Genomic DNA, 15,401 nt, shown 5'->3' with positions numbered 1-15,401 from the left:
TAAGGCGCGTTTGGTAGCTAAGGGATATAAGCAAGAATATGGGATTGACTATACATAAGTTTTTGCTCCCGTTGCAAGACATGATACAATCAGATTGGTGATCGCATTGGCGGCGTAGAACTCTTGGCTTATTTTCCAGCTATATGTCAAATCGGCATTTTTGCATGGAAACTTGGAGGAACAGGTATTTGTAGATCAACCTCTTGGTCATATTAAGATTAGAAATGAGCATAAAGTGTATAGATTAAAGAAAGCTCTTTATGGCTTAAAACAAGCTCCACGAGCTTGGTATAGTTGCATTGAGGCTTATTTTTTGAAAGAAGGCTTTCACAAATGTCCATATGAGTACACACTTTTTGGTAAGATTGGAGATAAGGGGAAACTGCTCATTGTTTGCTTATATGTAGACGATCTCGTATTTACCGGAAATGATGGTGTCATGTTTAAAGAATTCAAGAAATCCATGATGATAGAATTTGAAATGTCTGACCTTGGTATGATGCATTACTTCCTTGGCATAGAAGTAGTGCAATCAGCTAATGGGACCTTTATTTCTCAAAAGAAATATGTGTAAGATATTTTGGACAGGTTTCAAATGAAGGATTGCAATCCTGTAAGCACTCCAACTGAGTTTGGCTTGAAGCTAAACAAAGATCATGAAGGGAAGAAGGTGGACAGCACACTTTACAAGCAAATTGTTGGCAGTTTGATGTATTTAACTGCAACAAGACCAGACATAATGTATTCTGTGAGCTTAATAAGTAGATATATGAAGAATCCAACAGAAATGCATTTATTAGCTGCCAAGAGAATGCTTCGTTACTTGCAAGGAACTAGAGATTTTGGGCTGTTCTACAAGAAAGGTGAAAAGTTAGAACTGTTTGGGTTTACTGACAGTGATTATGTAGGAGATCAAGATGACAGAAGGAGCACTTCAGGCTATATTTTTATGTTGGGCAGAGGGGCTATTTCATGGTCTTCTAAGAAGCAACAAATTGTCACCTTGTCAACTACAGAAGCTGAATTTACTACTGCAACAACTTGTGCTTGTCAAGCTGTCTGGTTGAGAAGAATTCTTGAAGACCTCCAGTTCAAGCAAGTGGAAGCTACTACAGTTTTTTGTGATAACAGCTCAACAATCAAACTCTCCAAGAATCCTGTGCTACACGGAAGAAGCAAGCATATTGATGTGAAATATTATTTTTTAAGAGATCTCAGTAATGATGGAACAATCAAACTGGTTTATTGTCGAAGTGAAGACCAAGTTGCAGATATACAGACCAAGCCTCTCAAGTTGGCTACATTTGTGAAGTTGCGTGGTCTACTTGGAGTTTGTTCATGTGCTGTTCTAAAGGAGGACTTTGCAAAGGGTTAATTCTTTCTTTTAAACTGATATCTGCAGATTTCAGTTTAAGGGAGGGTGTTAATATTTAAATGTTTTATTTCATATTTATTAATATTCATTGAAAGTTCTAGTCGTTGGTGGGTTAGACCGAGTCTTTAGGAATTTGTTATTTGATTTGTAGTTGAGAAAGTGCCTTAGTTGTGAGCTATTTTATAGGAGTCGTGGTTAGTGTGTTCTGATGTAAAGCTTATTTATAGGCCATTCTTTTTATCAATTAAAAGTTAGACAGAGCTTTCCCTTTCAACAAGTCTCTATTGTTTTTTTCTTTACTTTGTACCAGTGCACTTTTTGCTTTTTCTCTACTCTGTATCACGTGGTGCTCTGGTCTAAAACTTGGGTCTTCGTGGTGCTCTGGTGTTTCGTGGTGTTGTCTTTTACTTGAGCTGGTCCTTGACACTGAGATCTTCAAGTCTTGAAGTGGATCTGTGCTTGTATTTTTGTGGATCTCTATGATCTTTGTGTAGGTCATCTTCAAGAGGTCATAAGCTTGGATCTATTGTTTGCTAATATTTTTTATGGCCATAGGTGCGCATTTGGCTTTTTGTGACTGTTATGCTTGTTTACTGGCGTGGTTTGCTTTTATGTCTTGTTTTTTTTTTTGGTATTGGCAAGTAAGACTGGAAATTTTAATCTTGGTGGTTCCAAGACTTGTTTTGGACTATGGTTCGAAGGATCGAAGGGATGGGAATATATATATATATATACATATTTATGGAATATATTAATTATTTGCTAATTATCGATCAAGAAGGGGCTCTATTAAGGATTCTGTAAAGGTATCATGAAAGTTTTTTTTTCCCCCATCTTTTCTTTCCTCTCACTACTAGTTTGGTAAAGCAACTTACTTGTTAAGTAACAGTGGAATTCGGTCGAGTGTTAATAGATAGTTGGCAATGTAATATGGAACTTTATCTGTCCAAAACAAGAGATGCGGGTTTGAACTTGCCTGTTGCTTCCTTGTAGAATCCACATGGCTATATATTGAGTATTGGTCTCTGTTCAAATGGTTGGGAGTGGGTCATTCTTTGTGATCCATTCCATTTTTTCTTGCGTAGTTTACGGGTCAATTTTCAATTTGAATATCTGTGTCAAAATTCAATGCTTTGAAAATTATACCTAAATGCAGGAGCTATTAACACTTAATAGTCAGTGATATATGTATTTTCATTTTAGTTTTGCAGTCAATCTTTTGGATTCATTCGTTTGTTTTTGGTGTTTATTTTTGGGGGGAGGGTGTTCAGACTTGTATTATTTAAGTGATTAAACACTTAATGCTTGTGGTTTAGCTCCCCAACATTACTTTTGATCGAAACTCCCCAAAATTTCATTCAACTTAAAATTTTGAATTCAAGAAAGTATCAAATAACTTATAGAAGAGCAACCCATGTTCATGATGTCTGGGCATGAAATTTATATGAAAAAGACTGCCAAACCAAATCTTTAGAAAAAACTAGTAAATATCAGTCAGACCCAGTATCATCAATCAGTTAACACTCCTTGACCACTTTGCACCTCTAAGTTGCATCAGACCTGGATGATAGAATCTTATCAGGGAATGGTGGAATGATAGATGGGAAATGGCCACCTCCAGTTGTGTAGTGCATTGTTCTGATAGACCCCCAATGGACCAAAAGGAAAAGCTAAACCATATTTGAGTAATATACGTGTAAAAGAATCTTATGAACATCTTAATATTTGGAGCTTATGCTTTAATTTTGAATCTATGAGAGCTTTAGCTAGACACTTTTTTATTTGTTTTTATACAAATTTTTTTCCTTGCTTATTAAATGGGAAGAATACACGTTTACTAGAAAGTAAAGTAATTACTTTTTACTTAGTTTTACTACTATTCATTATTTTTTACATATTTTTTTATTATTTTTTTATTATTTTTTACATATTTTTTTATATATATTTTTTTATTACTATTCACAACTCTTATCAACGTCTAAACTCACCCTTAAAATCCAATAAAAGGATAATCAGAAAAAGCAGGAAAGATATTTATTATGAGAAATACTTTTTACAATCGAAAAATACAGTTGGCGTGCAGTCGCGAAGAAAAAAGTGAATTAATACGGGACCTACATGAAAAAAAAAATTATTTTTATAAATTTTTTTTATTCATGTAGGTCCCCTTGAATATAAAATAATTTTTTTATAATTTTTTTTATTCATTCTATACAGCCGACTGCACGTCGACTGCATTTCCCGACTGTATCTAACAAAGCCCATTTATTATTTCCGACTGTTCATTCCCAATTTCTCATGTATATATGGACACACAGAATTATAATAATTAAATATAATTATTGGGAAATGCTAGCCTGCCGCTTCAATATGCCCGATGCATATGACCGCTTGACATGGTAGCGATTCCATGTGGTATGGTGAAGATAAAAAAAATTGAAAAACTCTGGGCATTAGCCAAGAGTTCTTCTATACAACCTCCTCCTGTAGCTCAACCTCCGCACTCCAGCCGACGTGGCTGCTTTTTTTTTTTTTTTAAATTTGAAAACGTGCATTTTTGTCCTTCTTGGTTGATTTCAAATTCTCACCCCCCACCCCGTGTGCTGTTTCACTTTTTCATTCCCTTCCCCCGCATTCTCTCCCCAACTCCCTCCGCTCATCTCCTTTCGCCGACCTGACCATCTGCCGGCACCATGTGGCTTCATCACTCCGAAACTGTGTGGCTCCATCATTCCGGCACCGTGTAAGAAAATTCCTCTGGGTTCACTATTCCGTACAAGGTTCGCGGTGGCAAGGTGGTCCAGATCTATCGTCGGACGTGGGTCATACACATTGAGCGTATCACTCGCGAGAAGGTGAACAGGTCCACTGTCAACATCGGCATTAATCCATCCAAGGTGGTAATCACCAAGCTCTGCCTCGACAAGGACCGTAAGTCCCCCCTCGACCGTCGATAATTCAATATATCAAGGAAACATTTTTCTGGGACCGTCGATACCCACTGCCCAGCTCATCGTCTCTTCCGCCCAGCATTGTTCTTTGCTTGGTGCTTTGCCGACAAGGGTAAGAAATTAAAGAAATGATTTTTATTTTTCTCTTTTCATTTTGTCTCTCCTTTTCTAGCATATTGTTTTTGTATTTAATGGATATTTGAGTTTGTGTTTGTTTTTTGATCTGTGTTTTGTATGGTTTTTGGTTGATTTGTGAGTGTCTCCGACTGGCGTTAAAAGTGAGCAATTCTTGCATTCGTTTTAAAGGTGGGTGGGTGTTCCTTTTTTCGCTTGTCCAGCACTACTTATGTAAGCATATACATCTAAAAAGGAGTGAGCTTGTTGAAAAGATGCTCACAAAGGAACTATTGAGAGGGTTCAAGGAAGGGAATTGGGCGCAAAAGTGACTCTAAAGTGAATCAACCTTCATTTAAATCCTTTTTTTAATTTCCTAGCTGTTCTCTTTTGCTTTGCTATTTAAGCTCCAAGTGCTATACATGATCAAAGTGGAATATTTCCAATTTCTATGGGGTTTTTGGTTGATCTGTGATTTTTGTTCATTATCTATTTATGGGCTTTTTGTGTTCTGTTTTAGTTTTGTGGGGGTTTTGATTGGGTTGATTTAGATGTGTTCTGAATAAGTTGATAGCTTTATTCTTTTACCTCCTTATGTTATTTTCCTTTTCTTCTACCGTGGACTAATCACCGGTTCACACAATCAAAAAGACATTCCTAAGAAGCAGATTTACAAAGCTTGTGTTAGTTTTGGTTCTTCGGAAATATTTGTCTATGCTTGCGTAAATATCGCTATGTCTAGTTACTAATTAACTGAGCAAGTGTAAATATTGCTATCATTATTACCTTCAAGGTTACTATTGTTGTTTTCTTGTATTTTAATATCACCATTCTCTATGTAAGAAGATCTACTCACCATTTCTTAATAAAAATGAATGTGTAAATATTTGGTCAAAGAACTTCATCTCTAATCCCAATCCTGTTGCTAAATGAGTCATTCCTACAACAACAGTCTGATTTTGGCTGACTCTTGAAAAGGTCACTAGTGACATTGGACACTTCATCCAAAATTATATTTGCATTGCAATTGCTATTGTTACTCACCCACACATGCTTGCATTTCAGATTGTGCAAAATCTTGATTTGCCTAATGTCGGCTTGTTGAACAATGCAACTTCCTTATAAAAAAAAAATCCCACCAGCCAATTTTAATTATGGAAATTGAACTAGTTCAAATCTTGTGGAGTCAAACTGATGTTTTGTTAGGATATTGTGTATCTTTTATGGTAGTTGAGTTAAAAGCCACATCCCAAGGAATGCAATAAATTGGAGTGCTTTTGCTTCCATTGGCTTGATTTTAGTTTAAAATAAATATAAAAACATGCTTGCATGTAGAGATCATATCTGTACTTAATTGATGATGTTCAGTTTCATTTCACATGCTTTTGTTTCTTCTAATTGATGATAGGCGAAGGGGAAGATGGAAGGCCACTCATGCCTTCGATATCGATTTCGCCGAATTAGATACACATTGTTAGTTTGAAAATGTTATTAATGTTTTACATTGCAACATTAAGTTAATGCATTTTTTACACTTTGTTATAGGAATGAATGATGGCTTCGTGTCCATCATGAATGTAGATGATGAGTGCAGAGTCAAGAATGCATTATGGGCTAACACATGTATCCCCAAGTGATGACCATGTGACTGTATTCTTGCACCATTTGGAGGACTTTGATGTCTTTGTTTTAATTTATGTGGCCTCAAAGAGTCATTCATGGAGTTGAAAATTGATGAAAACAATAGAGTACAGGTGTTCTAAAAGTATAATGACTGATTATATTGACACTCCCAATTAGAAGTTACCATTGATTAATTATGAAATGCCCCGAGCTTCGTTCACATTGCAATAACAAATTTCCCATATCTTGCTCGTATTGGGTTCTTTGCATTGTTTGTTTGTAACATGTAAGGAGGGAAAAATTGCCAACATATATGCACATATGGGACATTCTTGAAGAATTTCTATTTGGCTATTTTAAATGTTTTGGGTTTGAAAGATTAGCATATTTTGTATTGTTTTCGATCTATTAATATGTGACTTGTCGATTTTGCAGGTTGGGCATGGTTAATTTTTTTGGTATTACTTATATCCACTTGTTAGTTCAAAGAAAAATGTTAGTCATTTGATGTTGTAATAGAATTAACTATGTATGTAGAAGTTCACATATTAGTGATTTATTGTGAACTATTTAATGTGTATGCAGAAGTGGTAATTTAATCCAGTTGTTGAAAGAAGGTATTGAGGTCTCTAGTAAATGTACATACACTTGAGGTGGACCATTTTTAAGTTACACATTTAATATCTTAAGAATTCTGGCCATTCTTGCATATTTTTGTCATCGATGCTTCACCTGAAAGTACATCATGCACAATCCTGAGACACATAGCAGCCCAATATGACCTGCAGTGTCATTTCATATACCATTCACAAAAGAAACAAAAATACAATGATGCCTAAAGTATACACTGAGTGTCCAGGATCAAGTCATCATTTCATTTAGCATCCAATATCCAAAAGCACTAAACATAAATTATAAGAAATTAAAATCAGCGTGAGATTAAAAACTAAAAAACTTAGAATCATAAACCCGATCCAAAGGTACCAAATACGATACAAACAAACTTATTTCTACTCATCGATTCTATTCATTATTTCATTGTTGACACTCATTGCTCCAATATGCCATCCCTATGCACTGCAACATGATAGTGAGGATAATTTCCAGCCCAGCTTCTACTGTCCAAATTAAAATTTTCAAAATCTGTAGAAAAACTGGAGCAGTCAAGACCTGGTTCCAGGAAGGAAACAAAATTGTTCAGAACCTACACTCAATATCTAATAACTCAATTAGCATATGATTTTCTCCAAGCAAATAGATAAGAATTAAAATATTACAAAAATAAGCCCAAAAATATTAATAAGAACATAACATATAGTGTTAAGGAAACACATTTTTGGAGTAGCAGTAGAGATACAACAAATACTTCACAACGAATGTTTTCCTCATTTTACACGCATTGCTTTTAGTAAAGGCAGAAAGGACGACATTCCAAGATGCCTTAGGCATTTCCACTTAAAATCTTCACTTCAGCAAGTATCATTCATAAGTTAATAAGATTAATTGCATCATGAGTTAATAAAATTAATAAAATGAATACAAACTACCTATTCTAAAGTTAATAAAATTAATTGCTTTTGGTATGGCCTGAGCACTATCCATCCAAAATCTCATAAAAAAACAGAGCAGAAGAAAAAAAATTTGTCATGTGCTCTTGCTAGCTATTTAGTGGACATAGATATTCCATGCTATTTAATTGATGGCTAAATTAAATTGATATCGATTGACATTAGAATTTTCTTTAATGGTTTCAGCTTTCATATCAAAGGTAATTAATGAGAAGATATATGGTTTTAAGGCAAAAACAAGGGGCTTCCTTCCTTCAGGGCTATCTTACATATATATATGTGTGTGTGTGTGTGTGTTTTGGACAATCTCTAATATCTTCCTTTTTTCAAAATCAGCACTAATTAATCAATGCTCAATTCAAAGTTTACAATCTAAAATATGCATCTCTTTCTATCACTTAAAAATGTCATCGTACAGATGTATTAGCTCCATTGTAGGGAACATAAGCTGATAGTCCAAGCAGTTAATATATTACAAAAGAACAAAACCATAAATTGCAGGAAATCTTGGGACACATCGGGGAATAACCATTCTTGACAAGGAAAATCCAAGATTCGTCAATAAACAGATCAATTTCATAGAAGATTAATCATACAAGCTAGACTGTAAGGCAACTTGACTTCGAGTTGGTTCCTTATTTGTGAACTAATCAGAAAGGCATATATGTAGAATATTCCCATTTTACAAAAACAAAATGGAAAAAAAAAAAGAAAAAAGAAAAAAAGAAAAAAATCCTTAAGAGTCCATATACCCAGAAGTGAAACCGATAAAATAAGTCAATCCAAACAGCTGCTAAAGATTGATTTGCAAAAGTGATAGTCCCTCACCACCATCGAGAAAGACAACCACCACTGCAAAATCGTTTTTGTAGAAAAAGTATCTGTTACAAATAGAAACAAGAAAACAAACACCCAAATCTTTGGGCTTTACCCCATATAAAGGAAATTAATTTGACGAACTTCTTACTGCAAAAATATACAACACATACATACACAAACAAACACATTTCTATAAAACACATTTCTATATGACAGAGTGGCCAATTTCAATGCGATAAAAGGTGATAATCATCGAGGATTATACAAAAATGGTTAATTTGAATGCAATAGATGGAAATGATGGAAGAAGGTGTACATAAACGAATGCATGTGTGTGAGATTATACCTAGCAAGACAAAGAAGCTCGGGCTACAAGAAGCTCCTTTTCTTCTTAGAGGTCAAGGCATACCCGACGACGAGATCGTGCGATTGTGAGTGAGAGAACCCGATGCCGATCGAATAGGTCTGCGAATAGAAGCTATCGACTGCCTTCCTCTCCTCCTCCTTTGGTTGGATTTCACCATTCAACCTCATACCCACAGGAAAGAAAAAGAAACCCTAACTTCAGAGATGAAACTGGGAATTTGTATATCTTATCTAATCTAACACAGAGCAGAGACATGGACGTGAGAGAGAGTAGTTAGTGGGGTTGCTGAACACACTCGCATTGTGAAGGGGTGAGGGGCGAGGGAGAAGAGTCAGAGACTCTGGTGCTTGGGATGGAGTGCAAGTAGAGGGTCAAGCCGGCAAAAGAAGGGGTGAGAGAGAAGAAGAAGGAGAGTCGAGTGAGAGGGAGGAGGAGGGACGTGAGAGGGAAACGATATTTTGGTCTGAGGGCATCGTGAAAGGGAAGAGGGAGGATCGTGAGAGGGAAGAGTGAGGTCTGAGCGGCGTGCGATTTGAATTTCGTTAAACCCAATGCAAAATTGAGTTAAACCGTGATGTTGGCTCCGGATCGGGTTCACCACGTCAGGAGTGCGGCGTGCGTTTTAAAAACCGGGGGATGGATAGATTAATTGATTAGCCAAAGCACACCTTACGGTGAAGTAACTTTTTTGAGTAAATCTAGTCGTAGTCCGGTTTGAACGCATACACCCCACATCGGTGACATGGCGAATCCGGTCTGACTGCCATGTCACGGTTTATCACTTACACAGCTCCAAACCCCCCCTCTCCCAAGTTCTCCTTCAGTTTCCTCTCTGAATCACAGAAAACATACCCCGTCATCTCTGAATCGCAGAAAACCCTCTCCTTCGTCTTTCTCTAGATTGCAGAAAACCCCCAACTCGAAATGGAGTTGGTCTTTCTCAACCTATTTCTCTGAATCACAGAAAATCCAAAAACCCCCAACTCCATTTGTGTCCTGACCTTCGTCTTTTTCCGAATCGCAAAACTCCACTTGGAGTTCATCTTTCTCAACCCCAACTCCATTTAGAGATCATATTTCTCAAAAGTGCAAAAAACTCGAAAACCCCATTTCGTCTTCGTCTTTGTCTGAGAATCGCACAAATCCTAAAGTGGTATGCAGAGAACCCACGGCATTTCTTGCACAAATCCTAAAGGGGTGCGCAGAGAACCCACTAAATAATTTTTTCTGGCTTTTCTTCTGAAGATATCATTGGTATCTATCTTATCAACAGGAGTCAAAATGGGGTTGAAATGGAGATTATGTAATTGGCTAGGCTTGATATGTGAGCTTCTGAGCTATACACAGGCACTTGTGAGCTTCTGAGCTATCTTGATTAATATGTACATGCTCGTATTATTGGTATTTCAAATGAATCCATATTGTTTATTGTAGTTTTGGAGAAGAATATTGTATTCAGTAGCTAAGGCATTACTCGAGTAACTCGTGGAAATGATATCGTTTATGCATGAATTGGATCAAACTTATTTTTTGAGTTTTTCGGGAAGCTTGAAATTATGGAGGGCATTATTCAAATTCCGATGAAATATGGTGGTGGTGTTTGTTAATTATCTTTGATGAAATCTTTCTCCTTTACGTTTTGGATGTACGCAGTTAAGCAAATGGCATTTTGCTTTCCTTCAACACCCAAGAAACTGGCGATGATCGTGGGATGTTTCGTCTCCAGTGAAGCTCGTTTTCTCATAGGTCTGCATCTCTCTTATGTCAACGACGCTCCTCAACAAGCTCAAATTCAGGCTCATAATTGAAGCAATGAGAAAAAGATTAAGAAAGAAGTACGGCAAATGAAGAGTCTGTTGTTAATGGCTCTGGGCTTATATACACTCTAGTTATTATTCTCCATCCTAGCCCTTTGTGTACTGGCAAGTCAAGACTCATTTTGAAATTTCATTGGCGCAATGTCGTTAGGGTACCAAGGTTGTAATGGCTATAGAAGCAAGGCAATGAATTTGGCTTTCACTGGATTGCAAGCATAGATTCAAAAATTTATTGGATTATGGTGTATTCTCATCTTAATGCACGTTATTTAGTTTTTGGGTCCGTTCATTCCATCAACTACAAGATTGGAATGCTAAATTTGCACAATTTGAGTTTTATTTCATCGATTTTCAAAGCTCAAATAAAATATCCATTTTCAAGAACATTAGATCTCTTTTCTCTTTTCTTCAAAAAAAAAAAAGTTCTCATTTCTTTTTATTTTGGCACAAAATTGCCAGCACTCGCACAAGAATGCAGGCAATAGGTAGAATAAGAAGCGCTTATACCGGATTGCAGGGCTTGATTTAAATTATCTTTCATCTTATGCAAAAATCCCATCCATCTTTCTGCCAATTACTAATCCAAATTCTGTGGTCAATCTCTTGTAGCATAATTTGGACATACATCTGAAGTTGGTAGTAAATAATTAACTTAATGCTAACAATGACATTCAGTTCATGAATGACAGTAGAAGGCACCCATAATATTCCAACTAGGAAGTCAAATGTAACACAAGAAATAGCTTCTCGCAAAATGTTTCATCTAAGCTAAAGTTCAATGCCTATGTTTGAGGAAACATGATGAACACAACAGATTCTGATATGACGGACGAAGTTCAGGTAACAAAACTTTAGGCAGCTCCAGCTCCCTTGCCCTTCTTTCTCTGTATCTTTTTCATGTAGAACACAACATAGGGAAAGGTATGGTGCATAAACATTGTACATTGATGAACGATTGAAAATTAAGAGACAACCCTTAACCATGCTTGTGAAGAGCATTCTTTATCTCAATTAGTTTATCTTTAATTTTTTGAACTTCATACTTGCAACAATAAATCATCCTCCATTTTTTGAACTGCATTCTCTCTTGAAACCTGCAAGCATTCAAAGGTACACAATAAATACCTTTCAAAATTGAAACCTGCAAGCATTCAAATATGCATCAAATTAAGTACACAAGAGCACAAAGTCATATCTACACCAGAGCATGTTTCTGGCAACAAGAGGCAGTCCAAATAAATCTAGCTACAAAAATAGTTACTTGAATAGAATAGAAGCTGTGTGGTACTAAGGATTATATAAAGTTGCCATAAATGATCACTGAGAGCTTTTCTTGGAGAAAGCTGAACTTTTAGGCTATCAATTACTTGCTACTTTCGATTTATCCCTTATAAACTAAAGAACTACTTTCGTGATAATTCTACAGCAAGGACAGCTCAAAATGATGTTTACAAATCTCAAAATTATTGATGCCAACTTCATGAAATGCATGCGGCTCCTTGCCAACTTCCAAATTCCAACATAAACTAATGTTCACATTTTTTTTTTTTTAGTCTCCAAGTGATCTAATAGGCCAAACAATGAGGAGCTAACTACTGCTTAATAATAATAATAATAATAAATTACTACTTGATCTTAAACGTTGACTCAATTAATTTTTTACTTCGACGTTTACTTTGTTTGGAGTAATGCAATGGCTTGTTCATGATCATGTGTGTGTCCTACTTTTTAATGCTTTTTCATGGCATTCGAACATAAGTTGACCACAAAAGAGGATGATATAACAATCCAAAATAATCTCTTCTTCCCATTATCTTCCGTTTCTTTTATTTTTCATCACAGTGGGTTTCCAAAACAGAATACAGACATGGACATAGACACACAATGTGAACCATGCACTGATGGGCACAAAAATGGACACACACACAATGTCCATTTAGTTCAGCAATTCCTTCAAACAGTTGACTGGCACAACCAAAAAAATCGAAACATTTGACCAACGACTTAGAGAAAAAAATTTCCATACAAAAAAAACTAAACAAAACAGAAAATACAACTGTGATGGGGAATCAAAAGGAAGGGTGGGGCTGAAAACTTACCGTGGATGCAGATTGGGGATCCAGTACTTTCCTCCAACTCACTATCAAGTCACAGATCGGGAACGCAGGTACAGATCTTTGAGTACTGCAAAGAAAAAAAAAATCAAATTCTTCTATCCCAAACATCAACATTTTAATCCACCTCTCTACATTGCAGAGGAAAAAAAATCAAATCCTTCTATGTAAAGCTACGATTTTGTATATGAGGAAAACCCAAACAATTAAAATCTGCCATGTTCATGATAACATCTCATTCCATTGACTACGCGCGATTACGAATAGGACCCAAAAAAATCTCGTTTTGCAAATATCCCATGATAGAGAAAGAGAGAGAGAACCTCGCCGGCGATTGAACGCTGTGGTGAAGGCGAGCGGAGGAGGGAAAACGTTGGCGGGGGAGGGGAAAAATTTTGAATGGGTATTCTGATGGGATGATTCGAGGTTTTTTTGTTGTTGTTTTGGGATAGTTAATACGGCTCGTTTTGAAAAAATAATTAAAGAAAGCCACTTCACTCGGTGTGTGGTGTTAGAAATAGAAGGGGCTAACGAGTAGAATTACTCAACTTTTTTCCCTCCTCCTCCTTCTCCTTGTTGCCCGTTTCTCTCACTCATTTGAGATTCTTCTTTGAGCCCCGTTGTCCATCCTCTCCCCAAGCCCCCACCCCTCCTCGCATTGCCCTCAGTTCCCTAATTCAGTACCCCCGTTTGCTTGTCCCCCAACGAGAAAGCCCTCAGTTCCCCACCCCCCCTCCCCGACGCAAAGCACAGCTTCGTCTTCAACCTCAAGCCCAACGGAAGCCCTCAGTCGTCCCCAAGCATGCGAAGCTTCCAGTCTGCACCCCTGACCCCAAGCACAGCAATCGTCTTCAACCTTAGCCCAACGGAAGTCCTCAGTCCCCAAGTAGCGAAGCTTCCAGTAAGCAAGTCGTCTCTGTGATTTCTTGGTTTGCTGTGATTTCTTCCCTGTGATTTCTTGGTTTTGTATGAAGTCCCGTCCTCTTCTCTGTGATTTCTTCTCACTGATTTCTTGGTTTTTTATATGAATGTCTCTGTAATTTTTCCCAAATTGATAATAATCTAGGGTTTTTGTCTGTGATTTGCCCCACCTCACCCCCAACTTTTCTGTGATTTCTTCCTACTGATTTCTTGGTTTTTGTAAATTGCCCCAAATTGATAATAATCGAGAGTTTTTGTCCGTGATTTGAATTGGGTGATGGTATTGCATTAGTGGAGAGGTGGGATGCAGATATGCTAGAGGGCTGAATATTTATTATTACCGGTTGATGTGCGGAGTAGATGTCATTAGTGACAGAGATCTCACAAATTTTGCTTCACTGTGGAGATCAAGTTCAATCAATGTCATTATTTCCATATGAGAATCTTGAGTTATATGCTCTTTCAACATCTATGAACTTCATTATTTATTTTTAATGTATCGATTACAAAACTAAATAGATAGATTACAAAACTAAATAGACATGAGTTGAGAAAATCTAAGCATCTCTGTTTCAAGATAGTTGGCATTTCTAATTTTTATTTAATAACATAGAGGGGAAGTGGTGATCGGATTGGATAGGATCATAGGAGCTTTATTCTGTAATAGACTATTTTGACTAAAATAAATAGATTGCCTAAAATAGATTTTGGGAGTGTTAAGTTTAGAAAGAGATTTAAGTAAAGCTCACAAATTAACGTGTTTATGTGTGATACATTAAATTTGCTTTACAGGAGAATCTTTGCCTCTTCTTCTTCCTTTTTTTTTGCCAAATTTTGGAATTTTTTAGTAAGAATGAGAATTGTTACCATCAAGAACAAGAGAATGTTCGAGTGGCATATATCTTGGAGATTGACATGGTTTGCAGGCGTGCAGTGCAATTTACAAACCAAATGCTTAATGTGGAATGTTTTGGAAATCCTCCAAATTATGATTTTCCTTTCTATTTTGTTTTATTTCATGATTTCTTGTTTGAAGAAGTCGAATTCAGTTCTTCGTCCAGAGTTCCTCTTCACATATCCACCTCTTTTCTCAATATGTTTTTTCTACTAACTTTTCACCTTTCAAAGTCTTCTACTTATAGAGTCTCATACTTATGCTTTACAGGTTGCAAATTGATGTTTATAGCAAGATGAAGGAACCAGAGATGGGATCCTTTCCAATGATTTGGGGAGCCAAATGGCCATTTTCTGATCTCATTATTTCTAAGCACCTGCTCATCTCCTTTTGATTGCAACATAACAGGCGGAACTAACTTCATAGAGTTGTCTAGTTTAGCAATTTTTGTTAATACACTTTTCCATGCAATGTAAAAGGGAAAAAAAAAAAAAAATAGAGAGAGATTGCTAGGATTCCTAGGTGGGTGTGATGCAAGATGGTCCCTTGTAGGAGGTTTGGCCGATGGGAATGCAAAAATTATAGCTAGTTTTTACTTGTTTTTATCGCAATTCTAACACACATTGCAAAATATAGTAGCATCTTGTTTTGGTTTGTCAAAAGGGGTCTGGTCTTTTTTATGCTCCAAAATTTATACATTTTTTGCACAATTTTTATTTTTATTCGGAAGCAAGTTTTCTGAGCAATATTTATTCCAAGTTGAGTGAAGTTCTAAAATTTCATCCTCGGTTCTAAAAGACATAAGAAGCCTGAAACAGTCTCTGAATTTTTAGTTAA

The 15,401-nt window shown here is 36.4% G+C and overlaps 4 long non-coding RNA genes across 4 annotated transcripts; 3 read left to right on the top strand and 1 right to left on the bottom strand.

Moving 5' to 3' along the window:
- The first annotated feature begins 3,847 nt into the window (after positions 1–3,847).
- On the top strand, positions 3,848–6,724 carry LOC122318339. Its single transcript, XR_006244802.1, has 2 exons — positions 3,848–4,438; positions 5,986–6,724. It is a non-coding gene; the product is annotated as an uncharacterized LOC122318339 (long non-coding RNA).
- Positions 6,725–9,631: 2,907 nt separating this feature from the next.
- LOC122319060 lies at positions 9,632–10,887 on the top strand. The gene is made up of 2 exons (XR_006244988.1): positions 9,632–10,170; positions 10,471–10,887. It is a non-coding gene; the product is annotated as an uncharacterized LOC122319060 (long non-coding RNA).
- A 375-nt stretch (positions 10,888–11,262) lies between these two features.
- LOC122274319 lies at positions 11,263–13,213 on the bottom strand. The gene is made up of 3 exons (XR_006228296.1): positions 13,072–13,213; positions 12,734–12,818; positions 11,263–11,728 (listed from the first exon to the last, which is right to left on the bottom strand). It is a non-coding gene; the product is annotated as an uncharacterized LOC122274319 (long non-coding RNA).
- A 165-nt stretch (positions 13,214–13,378) lies between these two features.
- LOC122274318 lies at positions 13,379–15,226 on the top strand. Its single transcript, XR_006228295.1, has 2 exons — positions 13,379–13,649; positions 14,835–15,226. It is a non-coding gene; the product is annotated as an uncharacterized LOC122274318 (long non-coding RNA).
- Positions 15,227–15,401: the final 175 nt, after the last annotated feature.

Source organism: Carya illinoinensis, chromosome 8 (genome assembly GCF_018687715.1).
Source record: "Carya illinoinensis cultivar Pawnee chromosome 8, C.illinoinensisPawnee_v1, whole genome shotgun sequence".
In the NCBI taxonomy this organism is placed as follows: Eukaryota; Viridiplantae; Streptophyta; class Magnoliopsida; order Fagales; family Juglandaceae; genus Carya; species Carya illinoinensis.
Note: the sequence above shows the minus strand (reverse complement) of the source record. Positions and strands in the feature narration are given on the sequence as shown.